This window comes from Schistocerca piceifrons, chromosome 3, assembly GCF_021461385.2.
Source record: "Schistocerca piceifrons isolate TAMUIC-IGC-003096 chromosome 3, iqSchPice1.1, whole genome shotgun sequence".
NCBI lineage: Eukaryota > Metazoa > Arthropoda > Insecta > Orthoptera > Acrididae > Schistocerca > Schistocerca piceifrons.
Window position 1 is genome coordinate 707484872 of NC_060140.1, and position 21432 is coordinate 707506303.

Sequence of the window (21432 nt, forward strand, 5' to 3'; positions counted from 1 at the left end):
AACAAATGAATTGTCTCATTTCTAACTTCTCCTCTCAATTAGAGAGCAGTTGTAGCAATCGTCGCTCCTAGTTCGATCCTGTCTGGATGACCTCACACACTTGTGGAGTCACTCCACGTGCCATCATCCCCCGTCGAACTTCAATATTGGGAAACGTAAAGTACTGTCCAGGGAGAGAAGAGATCTGGACTAGTGATGCATCCCAACTGGTAGGCCTCAGAGACATTTAATCGACATGAGGAGAGCCTATCACTATGTCTTCCTACCGTTCTGCCGTTATCATATGTGTGGGTCTGACTGCAATCTCAACAGCGTACTGCAGATGCTCCAGCACTCCCTATTGCTGTTGCAACAACGTAGCAACAACACCCGATGTTTAGCCCTATGTGACGTCAGTACTGTGGCCCATCCCACAAGCCCCCCTCCGATGCTCAAGACATGGAACCACGTGCGTCAATGCATATGACTCAACATACCAACCCCCTCAGAGAAGCTAACGAATTTGTGAAGTGCTTCGAATATTTCTAACAATGTGATTGAGTGCCTCATTCTCAGCACAGCCCTGAACATTGTGCAATGTGCAAGCACAACTTGACACCCCATGAACCTTGTTTTTTTCTTAAATTTCTTTCTCTAGTGTTGTTTTTGTAATGTATGTTATACCTTGTATGTATTTGTGAATTTGCACTGTAATTCTTATGTAAGTGATAGAGTAGGGCGCACAACTTACTGTATTGTTCTCTACACCATGTTTTTTTTATTCTGAATTTTTGTTGTGTGTACGCAAACAGTGTGCCTGAAGTCCCCATAAACTGAAGCAGATACCACCACTGTCATTGTGAATGGACCATCAGTTCAGGGAACATTTTGTAAAGGTTATTCTTGCTGCAGGGAGACAGAATGAATCAGAGGTTGTAATTAGATTCTGAAAGCTCACAAAGAGATTGTTAACTTAAATAGTATCATGTGTGAGTGAGTTCAGGTTAGTTTAATGATTCAAATTGTTGTAACATCTTGGGCATTTAATTGCGGAGCACTCCAACCCTGATTGTAAAGAATAAACTGCTCCATATTTGGCTCACATGCCCGGGCCATATTTAGAGCATGAATGTCTGTGTGAATCAGTGTTTGGAAGGAGCTCCCTGGGTATGGATGTGTAATGTGAGTGTTAGAGTTCCATATTAAGAAGGTGAAGTTGGCTCCATCATAAATAATTCTCCCTCTATGAGCTGCATTTTCCATTTGCAGTGATTTTCTTTATAGAGTGCGGCATATGGAGTCAGTTTGCAAGATTGTTCTTGGGCGATTGACTCACTACCTTGCTCCTAAGTGAGCCAACTGCTCACCAATTACAATCTAAAATGGCGTAGGGGCTATGAGAGGTGGCATGAGCCCCCTCTCATATTTCTATCTTACGATTTTCCTCTCTAATTGCATGCGGTGAAAAGTTGCTGTTCCTTCACAAGCGGACTTCCCACGCAGCGTCTCTTGTCACCCAGGTGGTCTGGTGACAGGCGGGCTCTGCTGATCTTGAAAGGGTAAGCCGACGGGTGTGAGGGAGTCAAGTGACTGCTTTCCAGACGCCGACATTGTAGAATAGCGGCAGACACGCTCGCAGGGGACTGAAGTAGCGGCTGGGCTAGAGGTTCTGTTACTTCGCAGAAACTTAGCGAAAACACTTTCTGGCGGGCTACCAGCGAGGCGTGGGAACGACTTGTGTACCCAGGCATTTGTGGCGGGCAAATACCCGCGCTTTCTGCAAAATCGTAACTGTGATTGGCTTGCTCAAGGCATAGCTCCGTGACGTAGCAAAATCGGCGCAGAAATTGGCGCCAAGAATCTCCATGGGTGGAATGGTAGTGCTCCGGCAATAGAGTGGTATTTTCCGCCGGTTTTCGAGTTGCTGATTGGAACGGTTAACCACGGCCACTATCGTGGGGGCGGGAATGTTCGGTGTTCGGTTTGTACGGGTGCTCTTGTGGGTAGTCGGTTCTCGCCTTTCAGTCGGAGTAGGTTACAACACTGAGCTCTCGCTGCTCTGGACAGCCTGCCTTCCGTTGGCTGTCTAATGTACTTTTATTTGATTGTAAATGTTTAACGAAGTTGCTGAAGTTTCGACTTCAACGTAACTTTCCGCGTATAGTTGGCAATTGAGCGTTCTGCGTACAAGCGGCCTATGTTGTCTGTCTTGGGCAGTTTTGGCTAAAGTTGACTGTATCGGAGTTACTTCGCTTGTGAAAATCAATCACTGTACCGTCAGTGATTGTGTGGCGAGCCTTCTTCGTCTCCCTCAGAGGCGCATTTGTATTGATAGGAAGTCTTTAGTCTGGTACAACCAGACCAGGACAATTTGTTTCAGGCTATACTCGCGAAATTATCATCACCACGACAGGACGTCGAAGCAACCAGCCATCGCTTCCAGTACGCCAGATCGTGTGCTTGCAGCTAAGAAGACAGCTTGGTAATGTACGTCCGCAGCACTGGCAAAGCAGGCATTTTTGCTAGGCGATAATCAGAGCTCAGCAGAGCGCGCCTGTTCGTCTTTTCTAACTTTGTTCTATCTTGGGTGTTCATTGGCTGAGTTCTCACTAATGTAGCAGCAATTAATGTTGGGTTAGCTGAGCGTCTCTCTTAAGATTTGAGTTGCAAGGAATTGGCTCCACATACCAATTCGTCATAAACGTCACAATCTAGTTTAGGGACAACTTCACCTTCACAGCGTTTATTTGAGTATCCAATTTGAGCCAATTTGATGTATTGTAAATGTTTCATGTGTTTTTGTTTATTATTTTGTTTTTAGTCTTAATAAATCATATTGTTATTTTGGACAGAACTTTCATTCTGTTAATCGGTAGAGCAACCCTATCATTTCTCACTACGTTAATGAAACCTTCCTTTATTTAACTTATTTATCAAATTAAATTATTGCAGGTGCCAAACTCGTTTCTACTCCACTTGCAGGGTTGATTACAGTCAGTTCACGTATCTTTTTAATCCATGTGCAACAGCAAAAGTCGGAGTTAGAATAGGGGGGCTTAGAGCATCATTTACATATGTAGATTCTAGAAGAATTTAGTGTTAAATACACTGCTAGCCCCGGCACCTCGCAAAGTTACAGGTGTTGCTGATATTATCGCTAGTGAAACTGAGTTCAGCTGTAAACAATAGTAACGGAACGTTAGCAGTCAACTTGCAAAATGTCTTTGTCATGTTATAAGAAGTGGTGATGGCTTGTTTGAAGTTTAATGTGTAGTAACCGAGAGTGAACCTGTCTATCCTGTCTATCCTTGTTCAGGCCAGCTCATCGTTGTCCAATGAATGAGATAAAGGTACTTCTTCCATATTCAAAGTGGGTTGGCGATGGAGAAGTTATGTACCCACCAGGGAAACGTTTACGGACGAACTTCCCGAGTTGATCGAAGAGGTTGCTGGCTGAGCACGCTTATTTTTTAAAAAGAAAGGCTGTTCTCGATGTTGCCAGCAAAAGCAGACCTACTACAGGCCACTATTGGGTAATTCAGTTAATTCTCGCTGTTTGTCGGACATAAGACACATATTTATTTGAAGAGAATAATATAAGACAATTTACTGAAAGTAGTGTCCTCCTGGAACGACAAATTTTTGCCACTTTTCAGATAACAACTGGATTCCTCGATAAAAAATTCAGGTTCGTTGAGGTTGTCCACTCACTAAGCAAGCTTTCGAGATCATTAAAAGATGTGAAGTGTAGTTCAGCAAGGCTATGCTGCATGGACCGAATAAATGGTAATCTCAAGGGACGATGCCTGCTGAATATTCCGGGTTTGATAAGACATCCTATCGAAATCCCTCATGTTTGCCTCATGTGGTTTGGCCTTGTCATGACACCCAATGACTTTGTTCTATACCACACCGACCAGAACGCATTTTATCAGTCACCTCAAAACCGTTGTCTTTGAAGCGTCGAAACGAATATCTGCACGTTGTTTCCGACGGAGCATGTTCTCCAGACGCTTCCACTAGCAAACGGTGACTTTCTGCAGCTGATTTGTTGAGATGAAAGCAGAATAGTAACACTTCCCACTAACGCACTTCTTTAGATACAAAACCCGACATGTTCAAGGTACTAAGTGGGTATGTTGTTTCCACCCCACTCGAAAGTCGCGTACAGATCTGAAAGCCTAATGTTTGTAAGGTTAAACACGCCTCGTGTCGATATCCGCTATTCTGCACTACAACTACTGCCCTCCATTCTTCCGGAACAAGAATTAATCTACCCCTGTATGTACGTCTTGATGACGGAATTCTCTTGGCGCTGTCGAGAAGTTTACGGAAAGGATGCTGTTGCACAGGTAAGCAAGAGATATCCTCCCAAAGAGCGCTTAGTAGGGACTGGGGAAGGCACAAGCCACAAGCCCAGTCAACTGCTGAGTCCCAGAGACATTAGGCTAGCAGAGCTCTAGTTTATCGTCAAGTTGTTTCGAGGATTAAGCAAAGGAGCCGTGAAAACAGCCCAACATTCTTCCTGCGTTTTTTTACGGATGTACCGACATCTCTAAATTTTGGCAGGTAGCGAATTAGATAATCAGTCCAGTTCTTTCTCTGTTAACTTAATCTATTTCTGAGACCGAATTTTCTTTGAATGTTTAGTTAGTTAGTTTCATGTTCCATGGATAATTTGCAAGACAGATCGTAACGGTGTGGAATTAATTTGTAAATATAGCCACATGCAGAACATTTATATGTTTTTTATTAAATCTATAGATTTGATTGACTACATTCTGTATATTACAATAACAGAAATTCTACGAAATAGAAGGGGTTTACAAGGAGAAACTTCTTCAGTTTTTCAATCTTAGCTTGCTGCCTGTCAGACATTTTACAGTCAGTTCCACAAGAAAGTTTTAAGTAGGCTGTTTGGGTTTTTATGTTGGTAACGCCACGTAGTGCTCTGTATAAAAATCGCTGACTGCGCTGTGTGCAGTCTATGGCTGGTTGGATCCGTTCATTGTTGGAATATTCGCTAGTGCAGCGCTGGGCAGTTGGATGTGAACAGCGCGTAGTGTTGGGCATTGGAGGTGAGCCGCCAGCAGTGGTGGATGTGGGGAGAGAGAGGCCAGTTTTGAGAGGTTACTACGAGCGGACGATCTGGACATGTGTCCGTCAGAAAAAGGAAATTTGTGACTGGATGTCATGAACTGATATATATAGATTATGACTTTTGAACATTATTAAGGTAAATAGGTTGTTTGTTCTCTATCAATATCTTTCATTTGCTAACTATACCTATCAGTAGTTAGTGCCTTCAATAGTTAGAAACTTTTATTTAGCTGGCTGTTGTAATGGTACTTGAATTACGTAACCATTACGGCACCTCACCTCAGCCTCTCGATACCAGCAATATTCTACTGTGTTTCTGTAAAATAGTTAACATATTTCTGTGACAACATTCAGATTTGATTTCATTATTGTAGAGGTACTTCGATACATCGATATATATATATCGCAATGATATTATTCGTATGTGTATTCTTTCTTTTGTCACTATGATCTTTGATGGACTTGTAACTCTGATTTTTGGGTGCGTAAGCGGTTATTAGAGAGTCAAGCTTTGGTTGTCATATTAAAAAGACGCAAATTGTAGTCAGTTTATGAAATGTGAACTTTAACAGTGAGGAAGATATTTTCAAGTATGTTTTATATTGTGAAGTGATGTTTTGGAACGAGTTACGTGATGTTGCAACAAAAGTAATAAAAAAGAAGTGTAACTTAAATTCGGAGTGCTGATTACTTTTTTACATCATCATTGTCCTAACTTGCAAAAGTTTAATCCTCAAGAATGGTTTATAAAACACATCTATAAAACTTTTGAATATCGCAGAATAACGTCTAGGCCTCTTTGAATCCGAGCTTGGAATCATTACTACCTAGATTTTCGACGATTGAGCCATGAGTTGACAACGAGACCAGCGTGGGAAACACGAAAAGATGAGTGCCTAGTTTATCCATTACTTCAAGAAATGACTTTATTAACTGTTCTCTAATGACACCTGCCACATAATATAACTTTGTTGTTGTCAGAAAATGCACTACTTAGCAGCGTGAGCAACACTACAGCCATAATTAATTTTTGCCTTTTGTTGTGGTAGGGGTTGTCAGACTGTATACTTGTTGCATTGGCACTCTCTGTATTGCAGTAGTTCGAGCAACGAAGATTTTTGTGAGGTAAATGTTTCATGAAATGTGTAGGTTATTGTGTCAGAGCCATTCTTTTGTAGGGATTATTGAAAGTCAGATTGCGTTGCGCTAAAAATATTGTGTGTCAGTTTAGTGATGATCAGAATAAGCAAAGAGAGAACTGTCTGAGTACGTTCAGTTTTGCTCAGCTGTTTGAAAATCAAATAATGTAAGAGTTTTTCCAGTATTGCCATTCTTTCCATTCAAAGGGGAAATTTTAAAGTGAACGTCGTTATCTGTATGAAATAAAAGAGACTATTATAAATATATGTTGACATGAAAACACACGTTATTACTAATTGCGAAATTACTTAATAGTTAATCAAATCGCCGCACATTATCGATTACAGCTTGGCATCTTTTTGCCATGTTTTTCACGAGATTTTCTGCCTATTCTCTCGGTGACGATCTCTATATCGTCCTGATTCTGTATGTCAGCTGCTTCAAATTATATGTTCGCTTTCCTTTAAGCTTCTTCCTAATATAAGACCAAACATTTTCGATCGGATTTTCATCCGGAAACATTGAAGACCAATCCACCGTGGACACCCCATTTTGTTTCCACGCTGTACAGAGACGGCTGCGATGTTTCGGATCATTATCCTCTTGAAGCATCCAATTTGCCTTATTCGAACCAAATATCTTTTTAACGGACCTCAAAAGGCATTTTTGATAAATATTGCACATTTTTTCTGCGTTTAAATTGGTTGCAGATAATTTCAAGTAGCCAAAATTGCAACCGACAAAACAAAACATTCATCTGTCACACTGTTTATCTGTACACTGTGTAAAAGCGCATTGAGTACAGATTCTAGACCACTACCAGAGATGTTGCTGCGGACGTTACATTTAACATTATGGTGTACAATTTCATGTGGAACTTACTGTATATCACTAGGCAAGTTATCAAAATTTTTTGTTGCAGCATTGTGCACCCGTTTTTGTGCTAAAGACAATCTTAATGTGGCGTAATGAATGCAATTTTTCCTTTTGGTATTGTAATTACGCACATCATTGTTCGTTTAGAACCGTAATGAATTATTTACAACAAACTTCATGAGAGAATAAATATAGTGTAAAACATAGCGAGAATGACCAACTTCTTGAAGAGATATCTACAAAATGATCGTGGGAGACCACCACATATTACTCTTACAGTACGTTTTTCAGCAATGAAGACTTTCTTTCCTAAAGGTGAATTACCGCTGAACGTCAACCCATATGATATTATTGAACTGGATTATATAAAATATGTCAACTTATTGTTTGTATCTCCCCAAGATTTGCAATTATTCTTAGTGTAAATGTGGCTGAAATATGTTGTTTTAGGAATCTCAAAACGTGCTTTTTCTAGTTTATATCCTCGACAGTATGGCCACCGACGAACTTTGAAGTTTCCACCCTATTTATTATTTCCTCACCATGTGTTACACTTGTCAATTTTGTAGTACCCTAGGTGTGCAGAACTGAATATGTTGCGTCTTTTTAAAACTGAGGATGAGACGATTCGCAGAGAACCAATCAATGATACTTTTCAGAATATTGTTTACCATTTCTTCTGTTTCTGTATGTTTGCTTGGACTGATTACAGTACGAGTGTCATCTGCAAAAGGAACTAGTTCTGCTTTTTGTATATTTGATGGAAAGCCGTCTACCTGTATGAGGAACAATAGCAGACCTCAGCTAGGCCTTGGGGAACCCAAGACGTGATTTCTCACCGATCAGAATAATGTACCTGGATTACTAAGTACAATTTTCCGCATTCTTTTGTTAGATAGGACATTATGCATTGGTTGGCTATACTATCAAACCCATAAAACTTTATCTCGGAGAATTTTGTGGTTTATACAGTCAAATGCCATAGATAGGTCACAGAAAATGCGAAGTGGAGCTATTTTGTTATTTAATGATCACAAAATTTGGCGAGTGAACATGAAAATGGCTCATTCTCAATAGATCAACACTTCTGATACCCAAACTGTGATTGTTACTCGTATTTCGTTGCACATCTTGTTTCAAAAGGATTCACCAGTTTTCACAAGCCCTATCTTCTGTTGGAATGGAAAGAGAAACTTCAGGTGCATTTTAACTTACGCATTAAACTAAAAATTTAGCTTGGTGCTATTGTAAATATTTGATTCATGTTGTTGCCGGCAGGGGTCTCTCTCGTGCAATTTGCTCGCTCACCCATCCATTACCCAGTTTGGGTCGAACACCAAAAAAAGGTTTTACCTTCTGCATTTCAACAAATGTAAGTCAGCTACAGCTCTTGGACGTGATTTTCGTCGAAACTACGGCACTGCGTCTCCTGCAATGATATGGACCATAATGAGAGTGTACGATTCTTTTTGGTGGTGACGGTGAGGAGTGAGGAGGAGTGTTGTGAAAAACTCCGTCTATGTGCCCCCCCCCTCCCCACACACAACTTCAGGCGAATGTGAAGCTGCATAGCAACAGCCATGAATGCAGCTAACCTCAAACATTCTTACAAAATTATTAGACGAGTATGACTATCTCCTAGTTGTTTGTCGTGTGTCCAGTGATGGGCAAATTAAACAGTTGTACAAGGTAAATAAAAACTTTGATCCTAAACGTAACTGTAAAAGGTAGTGCAAGGGTGTATGCGCATGCACGGGAAAAGTAAACTTGGAGAGTGGTATCATTCTTTTGAAAATAGATGAATTGTGGTCCTAACGGGAGTAGAATTCGTTACGAATAGGAAGGTAGGGCAGAGAATGTGTTACTGTGAACAGTTCAGTGATAGGGTTGTTCTTATCAGAATCGACAGCAAACCAACCCCGAAAACGATAGTTCAGGTATACATGCCGACGTTGCAGGCTGAAGATGAAGAGATAGAGAAAGTATATGATGATATTGAAAGGGTAATAAAGTATGGAAAGGTGGATGAAAATCTAATAGTCATGAGAGACTGGAATGCAGTTACAGGGGAAGGAATAGAAGAAAAGGTTACAAGAGTATATGGGCTTGGGACAAGGAATGAGAGAGGGGAAAGACTTATTGAGTTCTGTAATAAATTTCAGCTAGTAATAGCGAACATTATGTTCGACAATCAAACGAGGAGGAGGTATACTTGGAAAAGGTCAGGTGATACAGAAGATTTCAATTAGATTACGTAATAGCAAATCAGAGATTTCGAAATCATATACTGGATTGTAAGGCGTACTCAGGAGCAGATAGACTCAGATCACAATGTAGTAGTGATGAAGAGTAGGCTGAAGTTCAAAGAGGTTAGTCAGGAAGAATCAATACGGAAGGAAGTGGGATACGTAAGTACGAAGGAATGACGAAAAACGCTTGAAGTTCTGTAAGACTTAGATACAGCAACAAAGAATAGCTGAGTAGGTAGTAAAGTTGAAGGGGAATGGACATCTCTGAAAAGAGCGATCAGAGAAGCTCGAAAGAAAAACATAGGTACGCAAAAGATAACTGTTAAGAAACCATGGAGAACACAAGAAAAAGTTCAGTTGATTGATGAAAGAAGGATGCACAAAAGTGCACAGGGAAATTCAGGAATACAGAAATACAAGTCACTGAGGAATGAAATAAACAGGAAGTGCAGGCAATCTAAGACGAAATGGCTGCATGAAAAATGTGAAGAAATCGAAAAAGAAGTGTCGGAAGGACTGACTCAGCATATACGAAAGTCAAAATAGCCTTCAGTGAAATTAAAAACAAAGATGGTAACATTCAGAGTGCAACAGCAATTCGACTGTAAAATGCAGAGGAAAGAGCGGATAGGTGAAAAGAGTACCCTGAAAGCCTCTACCAGGGGGAAGATTTGTCTGATGTGATAGAAGAAGAAATAGGACTCGATTTAAAACAGTGAGGGGATCCAGTACTAGGATCAGTATTTAAGAGAGCTTTGGAGAACTTAATAGCAAATAAGGCAGAAGGGACAGATAACATTCCATCAGAATTTCTAAAATCATTGGGGGAAATGGCAACAAAACGACTATTCACGTTGGTGTGTAGAATTTGTGAGTCTGGCTACGTACCACCTGACTTTCGGAAAAGTATCATCCACACAGTTCCGCAGACTGCAATAGCTGACAAGTGCGACAATTATCACACAATGTTATGCATCCATTCTGTATACAAGAATAATATACAGAACAATGGAAAAGAAAATTGAGGATATGTTAGATGTCGATCAGTTTGGCTTTAGGAAAGGTAAGGGCACAAGGGAGGCATTTCTGGCTTTGTGGTTGATAATGGAAGCAAGACTAAAGAAAAATCAAGACACTTTCGTAGGATTTGTTGACCTGGAAAAAGGATTCGAGAATGTCAAATAGTGCAAGATGTTCGAAATTCTGAGAAAAGTAGGGGTAAGCTATAGGGAGAGACGGGTAATATACAATATATACAAGAGCCAAGAGGGACTAATAAGAGTGGACGACCAAGAACGAACGGCTCGGATTGAAAAGGGCGTTAAGTCAGGGATGCAGTCTTTCGCCCCTATTGTTCAATCAGTACATCGAAGAAGAAATGAAGGAATTAAAATTCATGATGAAAGGATATCAATGATACGATTCGCTGATGACATTGCTATCCTGAGCCAAAGAGAAGAATTACACGGCTGCTGAATGGAATGAACAGAGTAATGAGAACAGAATATGGATTGAGAGTAAATCGAAGAAAGACGAAGGTAATGAGAAGTAGCAGAAATGAGAATAGCGAGAAATTTAACATCAGGATTGATGGTCACGAAGCAGATGAAGCGAAGGAATTCTAATAACTAGGTAGAAAAATAATCAATGACAGACGGAGCAAGGAGGGCATCAAAAGCTGTCTAGCGCTGGCAAAAAATGGGTATTCCTGGCCAGGAGAAGTCTATCTACTATTATTAAACACAGGCCTTAATTTGAGGAACAAATTCCTGAGAATCTATGTTTGGAGCACAGCATTGTATGGTAGCGAAAAATGGATTTTATTTTTTTGTAAGTTCCTTTGGACCAAACTGATGGTGTCTACGCTCCCTAGGCTAACACATTACTTAATCTAACTTAAGCTAACTTAAGCTAAGGACAACACACACACCCATGCACGAAGGAGGACTCGAACCTCCGACGGGGGCAGCCGCGCCAACCGTGGCAAAGCGCCTGAGATCGCGCTGCTACCCCGCGCAGAGAAACATGGACTGTGGGAAAGCCGAACAGAAGAGAATGGAAGCATTTGAGATGTGGTGCTATAGACGAGCGTTGAAAATTATGTGGTCTGATAAAATAAACCTCAGGTTCTGCGCAGATTCGAAGAGGAAAGGAACATGTGGAAAACACTGACAAGAAGAAGGGACAGATGATAGGACATCTGTTGAGGCATCAGGTCATGACTTCCATGGTACTAGAGGGAGCTATAGAGGGCAAAAACTGTAGAGGAAGACGATCACATAATTGAGGACATTGCACTCTGAGAACTATTTTCGTATTTTCGCTTCTGAATAGTCGAAGTTGGACAGTCATAGTTTTGTAGAAGTTTACACTTGTTTCATTTCTGCCTGCTCGCGAATTTTGTATTTTTCCAGTTAAGTGAGGCGGAGAAAGGAATGGGAAACTATGGTTTAAAAGCACCTCTAGAAGTTCGTTGCGACGGAGCAGAAAGTCTTATTGGAGAAGGCTGCAAAGGAAATTGATCCCATCGTTCCGTAAAGAACTATTGAATTGTTTGACATATGCAATGTTGGGAAACCAAAAGCAGGATTCCTGCACGCTGTTTTTTAGCCCATTGCTCCCAAATATTCGTGGGAAATGTCATAGTGGTTGCGGTTGTCACACAGGAGTCACATTAAGGAAGAACAAGGATTCAAATCCCCAACTAGCAATACAAATTTATGTTATCTGTGGTTTGTTTAAAACAAACTGTATCTGCTAAGGTGTTTCACTAATCTTTGGTGCGTGTCCACTTGACCTACAAATACGAAAGGAAGCTGCTTCGTACTGGTTGAAGACGAATGCTTACTATCACATTCAAAATCTCGTGGGAGAGGAGGCTACAGAACGAAGACAAGTAAGAAAACTAATCCTTCTCCTCTTGCAGGAACACTGGGATAGTGACGAAAGAGGACGGCGAAACTACTACTTCCTCCTGGTGATCAAACACAGGCTCGGATTACAATATCTGAACACCTCAAGATGTTGACCCACTTTTTGTCAGCCACGATACATGTGCCACGTACATTCATCTTCAGAAGAAAAAACAGAACACCTTCAACGATAGAGATATGACATTCATATTCACAGGATATGTACATTAGTATGCTCTGCAGAAATGATTAGCATTTCAGTCACCTCGGTTCAGTATATGTCCTGTTGCCCAGTAGACGTAGGTTCCGCGATGGGCCTTGATAACTTGTTTCATGATTGATGGCATAGACGCATATAAGGCACAAATGACCTCCTGTGGCATAACCATCTGTGGTAGTTGGCATTGGATCACAATGCCACACCCGTCGTTTCACCATATCCCACACATTTTCAACTGGCGACAAGTCTGGTGATCTGGCGGGCCACCCTGTGACACCAAGAAGGCACATGTTCGTACAGCAAAATGTGGTCGTGTATTGTCTTGCTGAAAAATGGCGTCTGCGGTGTCACGCAGCAAGGGTATGGCTACGGGTCGCCGAATGCCATCCGCGTCGGTGACACTGGTCACAGTGCCCTGGACATGCACCAACTGTGATATGCGATTGTACCCAATAGCACCCCACAACACAAGGTCTCGAGTTGGCGCTGTATGACTGTGCGAATGCAGTAAATGAGATGCCACTCACCCTGTCTGCGGCGAAACAAAATGCAGCCATCATTCTTAAGCAAACAGAACCTGATTTCATTCGAAAACACTATCTGATACGATTTCTGTCCTCGGTGATGTCGTTCCATGTCCCACTGCCGCCTAGCATCTTTCTGCAATTTGTTCTAAGGTAGGAGGAGAAGTGGACGACGCGCACGTAATCCATGCTGTAATAAATAGTGTACGATGTGTTCCACTGTTGCGACAGAGCCGAGGAGGACAGAGTTCTGTCCTGCAGTGCCATTCGGATGAGGTGTCGATGTTCTCGGGGGTGGTCTGGGAGGTACGACCTGACCCGTCTCGTTGTCATTCTGCCAACACTCGTTACGTTGCCAAAACACTTGGTCCTACAGAGCAGCAGTTTCCCGGATGGATGCATCAGATTCTCTCAAGCCAACAATGCGTCCTCTTTCAAACTCACTGATCTGACAGTAAGGTTCGCGCATGCGTCTGCGAGGCATCCTGCACGTCTGCTCAAGTCACACTGATCCATTATCTTCGGTTTATGGCAGCAACAAGAGCCGCAGTCACATTCTATGGGTGGGTGGTGTTGCGCCGTGATATCGATGTTGAACCTGAACCTGCTGGCCGAAGTGTTTCAAACACTAACCAATTCTGCAGAACATACGAATGTACATGTCCTGTGAATATGAACGTCCTATCTCTACTCGTTCAATATGTTCTGGTTTTCCTGAACATGAGGTAGTGAAACAAAAAGATGTGGTTGCAGAGAAGAAGGCACTCCAAGCACGAGATCCGGGAGTGGCCTCTATATGCGGACATGATTAGTGTGAGCGGCAACAATTGTCTCAGCGTGTTTCATGATCCCTTGCATTGTACTCCTTTGGATGGGCGATATGAGAATGGATTATGAATAAAATTCGAAACTAGTCATCATTAAGTAATAGAAAATTAACGAGAAGAGCTATTTTGAAACTTTGGATGTTTGTCATATTGAAATTATTAAAAATTACATAAGACCCGCAATATTCACGTTGAGATTAATAAATCTAGCTATTTTGGCTCTCGAACAAAAGATGCAAATTGACACTGACGCCTCTACGGTCGCAGGTTCGAATCCTGCCTCGGGCATGGATGTGTGTGATGTCCTTAGGTTAGTTAGGTTTAAGTAGTTCTAAGTCCTATGGGACTGATGACCTCAGAAGTTAAGTCCCATAGTACTCAGAGCCATTTTTTTGACACTGACGAATGTATTAACGAGATTGCTTTGCAAAAACATGTATTATAAATTTTAATTTAAGAAAGACATTTTATTTGGAATACATTTGAAATAGTGAGAGAGCATGATGTATAAAACAAAAATGTAGCTTATGCTATACTGAATGTTAGTAGACTATCATATAACAATTTGAAGTCAAACGATTATAAACTTTTCAAGATTTCTGCTAAAGATTTTCCCCTTTATATAATAAGTATATATTTATATATTACATATGTTTAATATTTTGCAGCCGATCAGTGTTCGAATGTTTATTAGAGCATCATGTACAATTATCAAATAGACTGATAAAGAACTTTTTGAGAATTTTTATATAGATATTTATACACCATATACATTTAAAAAGTATGTAGCCTATGATTGTCTGAAAGTATATTTGCGTACAGTGTAAAAACAGGGAAAAAATGGACAAGAACTTCTCGAGGTATTCCCCTTTATGTATTACATATATATTTATGTACTTTGTATGTTAAAATATGTAGCCCATGTCCATTCGAATGTTTATTAGAGTATCGTGTAAAAATTTGAAGTAAATCGGTCAGAAACTTTTTGAGTTCTTGTTAACAACGTTTCTCCTTTATGTCTTTTGTATACCACATTGTAAGGTGGCAGATTAAATGAAGGTCAATTTCGCACCTTACTTAAGAGTTCTATACATCGTAACAGGAAGGTGAATATGACATTTAACTTACTTTGGCAGTAATGAGCAGATTTCCTTATAAGTATGTAATGCAAAAGGGACGGCACTCAATCGACGGTATTAACACACCGCTCCTATATAATCCACATCAATGAGCAGAAGGTGAAACAAGCAGCGAGAGGAAACGTTTTGTGTGGAAGCAGGCGTGGGCAGAAGCAGAGGCCGCATCACGGGAGGCACCGCGAAAAGCTCTTAGGGGCATCCCACAGCAGGAGTCAGCGAGCAGCCAGGTGACGCATACTGGAGAGCAAGTAACGGGACAGAAAGAAGCTTTAGAAAACTGCGTTTCGGAATTTCAAGTGGATACGAACAAAGCTGGTGATGCAGTTGATCATGTGAACAGTGAGTGGTACACATGTGACATATGCATGTAACATTTACGCATCTGGAGTGGGCACAAAACGTCCGATTGGCGGAAACGAACTAGGAAGAAGTAAAGTGCCGAGATTTAGATGCAGTTTAATGGTAGGGCCCTCGTGATTGGCAGAGAGAGTTTCTAAAAAATCAGAGGAACGCTCCTATTGGTAAAAAAAGCCGTGGTGTGGAGAATGAAAGAACCCAGGTGGGGAGACAGTTTAGCTACGAGAAAAACAAGAGCGAAAATTTCAGGGACTCTTCTCTGAACTGGCGTCAAGTGCAAACAGGGGACATAACTCTCTGTACGATGCAGAGGATAAATTTGTGTCAATGCTGAGTTCACTGCAGTTGACATTAAGCTAGATATTAGCTGTAGCGTTGTTGAGCTCCAGCTTTGGAGGAAAGAAACCAGTCAGTTAGTTAATTATTCTTGCGACGACTGAGAGTGCATTTTAATATGCACGCTGCTCCAGCCACGCGCGTGCATATCGCCATATTCCAAGACTAGGTACGAGTACATGTTAGCTCGCATAACGAGAAACATAGCGAGGGGTCCTGCTGGAAAAATCAGCAAATGCTTAATTAGTTTTTATAGGAATTTCAGAGGACGAGAGCAGCCATGGAGACGACAGCTCATCGCAGCTAAGGTAAATACTGCGAGCAGAGCTGTAAACTTGTTGGTTCACCAGCTTGCGTCCACTGTAAACTCGAGCGACCTTGGGTAATCTTCTGCTCAACTTGTCACAAAACTAACCATCCTCTGTAGACTTGATTGTCATCCTAAATAGTACCAAACTTTGAACCGGAATCGGATGATTTATCGTAGTAATGGCCAACATCATGACGTAAGAATAATTTTGTAAAGAAACTTCTAGTTAAAATTTACTATTGTTGTGTAATGGATTATTTCATTTTCTGAGGACGAGATGCGTTCGTTTGACAACTGTCCTAACATTGTCACATTGTAAACTGTGTAAACGCGTGTATTTCTGTGATAATATTGCACCATTAAACCAAATATGCTTATAGCTTACACAGTTGTTGTTCTGTCCTCAAAACCTTACAGAATGGCGAACCTGCCAGGATGGCAATTGGTCTGCCTGGATGGCAATTAGTCAAATTACAAGGGGAAATTAAAATTTTTGAGTTCAAAAAAAATTCTTTTTTTTTTATTGTTTTTGTAACGAGGTTACCCAATGTATGTGTATGTTTAGTGGTCAGAATACAGTAAATGTGTCATCCAAAGTGTAGAAAAGTTGCATTAATAAATAAGCTAATGTTTATGTTGGTGTGAAAGTAGCTTGTGCATGACCTTGCTGGCGCGCGCCAAGTTATTCACGGCGTTGTTGAGTTGGTTTGAAATTCTACAAACAGTGAACAGCGTAGCTGATGATGTGTACATAGTCTAAGAAACTTTCTATGATATTTTGGAAACGTGTAAGATCATATAACTTGATGCTGACGAGAGCTCAAGCTCGCGCAATTCGAGAAAGACAGAGCTTAGTTAGACGATCGGAGATGACGGAAGAACGGAGATTATCGCAGATAGCGCTATCTGAAGATCTTGACAGGATAGAGATTGATGTACAACAAAAAGTATCGATTGCGAGTCACGGAACGGAACGTAGTGATAGTGCAGAGGAAATGGTGGTAGTTTCACGACTGGTATCACAGTCTGAGAATGCACAAAAACAAACAAATGACGGATCTATTGGGTCAGAAGTGGGATCAGAAGACGAGAAACTTCAGTACCTTGAACCAAATATAGTAATTCTAAATCATACGGGACAGTTTCTAACAGAAAGAATGTGTGTAAGTGCGTCCGCACTATGTATAGAAGTCGGTGAGACGCCACGTGAAAGATTCGAACGGCAAAATTTACATCAAACAGTGACAGGTGACGATGGCGAAGAGTCAGATAGTGTGTTCGCAATACTGAAGCGACTCACTATGGTCGTAAAGCAGACAAATGCAGGGTTAGCAGACATAAAACTTGAAACAAACTTGGTGTTAGCAGATTTAAAAACTGAAAGAAATGCAAGGTTAGCAGATTTAAAAACAGAGACAAATGGTGGCTTAAACAGTCTCAAATTTGAAACCTATGTTGGGTTCGAAAAAGTCTGCGAAGATCAGCAAAAACTGCGAACGAAAGTTAATGAACAGTTTACGGAAATCCGAAGAGATGCGAGAGACTCGCGGGAGCTTATACAATCGTTAACGGCTGACCAGAAAAAGATACGTTCTGACATTGACCAGGTGCAGGATGCAGTGTCTAATGTTAATCAAAGAGTTGATAATTTAGCACGGAAGACGTCTGATAAGGCGCAACAATCTTGACTTGATTGTCATCCTAAATAGTAACAAACTTTGACCGGAATCGGATGATTTATCGTAGTACTGGCCAACATCATGACGTAGGCGTAAGAATAATTTTGTAAAGAAACTTCTAGTTAAAATTTACTATTGTGTTTAGGATTATTTCATTTTCTGAGGATGAGATGCGTCGTTTGACAACTGTCGTAGTATTGTCACATTGTAAACTGTGTAAACGCGTGTATTTCTGTGATAAGATTGCAACATTAAACCAAAAATTTTTAAAGCTTACACAGTTGTTGTTCTGTCCTCAAAACCTTACGACATATATTAAAGAAATATGTAGCCTAGGTCAATACGAAGTATATTAGAGTATCATGTAAAAATTTGAACTAAATCGGTCAAGAACTTACCGAGATTTTTGCTAACAGCGTTTCCTCTTTATGTATATATTTTTACACCAATACATTAAAAAATTTATATCTGATGTCCGTCAGAGAATTTGTTAGACTATTGTGTAAAAAGAAATTATCGACATTTTTGCTAACAATGTTTCCTTCTATGTATTAGATACATATTTATTACATATTTATATATCACATATATTAAAAAAACATGTGGCTTATATATGCAGCCTGTGTCCATCCAAATGTTTATTGCAGCAACTTATGAAAATGTGAAATAAAATTCTCAAGAAGCTTTCGAATTTTTTTATATTAACATTATCCTCTATTACACCCATACCCGCACACACTTTTATTTGAACATCGTGTGAAAATCTGAAACATATCAATCAAGTGCCACTCGAGATTTTTGATAACAGCGTTAAACTACAACTCTTAATATAGTAGTAGTACAGATGCAACAAACACAAATATGGACTCATTTAACCCGACGCTCTCAATATTAAGATGCGAGTAGAACGCAATCTGAATACGAACAACAAATTTACAATGCAATTCAAAGAGTGCAATACACTAAGAAGTCTAATCAGAAGCAGAATGTGACAACACCAAATTCCTTAAACTACGAAACGAAAACAAACATGGACGACTACAAATAACCCAAATAGAAAGCGAGATAATGGACTGATAAACTTACAGTGCTCCAAGAGGCTTGTCAGCGAACCAAGGTCGTGTTACTGAAAGTACCTATATGAGATTCATTCCCGTGATGTAATGGTTTTGTTTACGATTTAAAGATTATAGAAAGCACTGAATCTAAAATCGTTGTAGGTACGAAAAAGCTGGCTAAAGCCGCAAATAAGTTCAGCCGAAATATTTACAAAGGAAATAACCGTGTTCAGAAGTGATGTTAATAAATAGTCAGATTGCATTATCCTTGTATATTGTGGGTAATTAATGAATAGAAAAAGTTTGAGCTGTACATGTCAGGGAAAATTCTGTAGGTCAGTGTTCAAACGATATAGACAAGCAAAATCACAGTACGTTCAGTTGCACTCAGCGGTTATAGATGGTTCAGATGCCTTAAGCAATTTCTCTCAGCAGTTTCCGAATTAAATAAAGAAGTTTCACCAATACATCTCAGTATTTAATGTAACTGTGTTTCTAATCCTGGGTGGCTTGCCAATGCCATATTCTCTTTCGCCACGGTGCATGAGGAAATGGTGTGAACGGGGCAATGGAGAAAATGGCTCATCGTTCATTTAGCACTACACGCATAGATCACACCTTGGTAACCGCAGAGTCCTCATTTCAACATGGCTGTTTTATTTTGGCGAATTTCTAGGCGAAGATGATTAAGTAATCTGCATGTTGGCCACGGAAAGTTGTTCCCTGGGCTAGCTCTTCTTTTGGTGGCATCCAATACCGTTTAGCTCTGTTGGAGCCTGTCTCCTGCCTCTAATTTCATTACGGGGACAGTAATTGAGATAAGGCTTTTTCTTATTGCGAAGACGTAGAACAACAAGTTCATACTCATCAAGTGGGTGCCCGCCGTCAGTGTTGGCTTTACTCCTTTCGGATTTGGCTGTTACTATCCGTCTGACGCTGAGTGTTGCTGTTCTGGCCAGGAGTTGGATCTTCTCGATTGGAGTTGGTGTCAAGTATCCTGTCACATAATTGCAAATTTGGTGAAGAGCGATGTCAACCTATTCCGAGTGGCTAGAGCGATATCACACAAGGGGAAGCATATTCTCCTGCCGAGTGGCACAAGGCTTGAGCCGGTGTCCGAAGGACATGTGGACTTGCTTGCCATCTTATGACAATGAGTTTTCTTAAAATATTGTTTCTTGCTGCGACCTTCATTCGGACTCTATCTCATTGCTCCTTGAATGTCGGACCCCTGTTGTCAGACTCCTAACTTATCTAAGGGATACAGCTGTGACTGAAAGGAGTTCCTAGCCATGACTTCCGATGATTATACACACCGGCCACATTCAAACTCACCTTTTCTATCTAGCGAACACTCTACAAAAATTAACTGAATGGTTAGTTGACTGAGACAGGTAAGGAAACTAATTCTTTTGAAGTTTAATAACAGATGATAATTTTGACAAAAAAAGGGGCTGATGAGAGAGAGAGAGAGAAAGAGAGAGAGAGAGAGAGAGAGAGAGAGTGTTTGCATTTTCCGGAAGAAGAAATAACGGAGTGAGGTGGTTCTTGTGCCAGTGGAATGGAACAAGAAGAAAGAAAGCTTGTCAGCTCTGTGGCAAAGACGGTGCGGCAAAAGGAAATGCCAGCCTTTAGCCGGCTACTTCTGTACAAATGCTTGTGAGAGCGGCACGTGATAAAGACGAGCAACCTGGATCAAAGTGGAGCCGACTCAGATTCTTGAGCCTTGCATGGTATTCCTTTTCTGCAACTTATGTCGTCTGCAAGTGGAACGAATGGGTGAACACTCTAGGCTGCGAGCAACGCATGTGTAAAAATGGCAGGCGATATATGTGTTCCGAATATTCGGTCGATGACCTTTCTCAGTCGCAGCTGTCTGAGTCCCTCGGCGAAAAGGTCATTACATTTGGTTTGATGTTCGCATCTGCGCTAAGAGTGCCACTTTGGCGAAGATAATAGCTCTGAAATGGATACGCAATCTCACAAGTGTGTAATAATCTTTTGTGTGTTACACTACGTAGTTGTATAAAATTCATTGGACAGACGGAAAAGTCAATCTGTACTAGGCTTAAGGAACACCACAGAAGCTGGAGATTGAAGAAGCCTGATTAAGCCTTTGCAGAACATTGCCTGAACAATAACCAGAAATACCTAATAGATGCACAAGTCCTACACACAGAGTAAAAGGGGGTTAAGGGGCTCCGGAACCCCCTATACTTGCAATGTTAAAATAACGCTTATAAATTACATCTTTCCTCACAAAGTATTTGAGGTAGGAAGTTGAACTTTTTACAGATTATTTATTGGAATATGGGCTACAGCTTAACACAGGGATTTTACAAAATTTTAGTTCAGTTATTAAAGATGATTTTTTTTCAATTGTAATGAAAATTCACAACATTTTTTTGCAATTTTTTATTTATATATTAAAAAATATACAGTTTTTTGGAAAAAGGCTGTGTTAAATTATGCAGAAGGTACTGTGTAACATTTACTGAAAGTTTGAAACAAATATGTTTGGAAGATCCTTAGAAAACATGTAATTAGTATGAGAAAATAAAAGTTTTGGGAATCGAGCGACAAAGATTGGATTAACTTTTTAGTGCATTCCAGGTCCATAGGATGGATTATCTTCATCCTCTGCAAACTCCTCCTCCAGCTTCCTCTTGTTCCTCCTGCTGTTTACTCTTGCTTGTATTTCTAGACTCTTTACAGCCCTGTCTGCA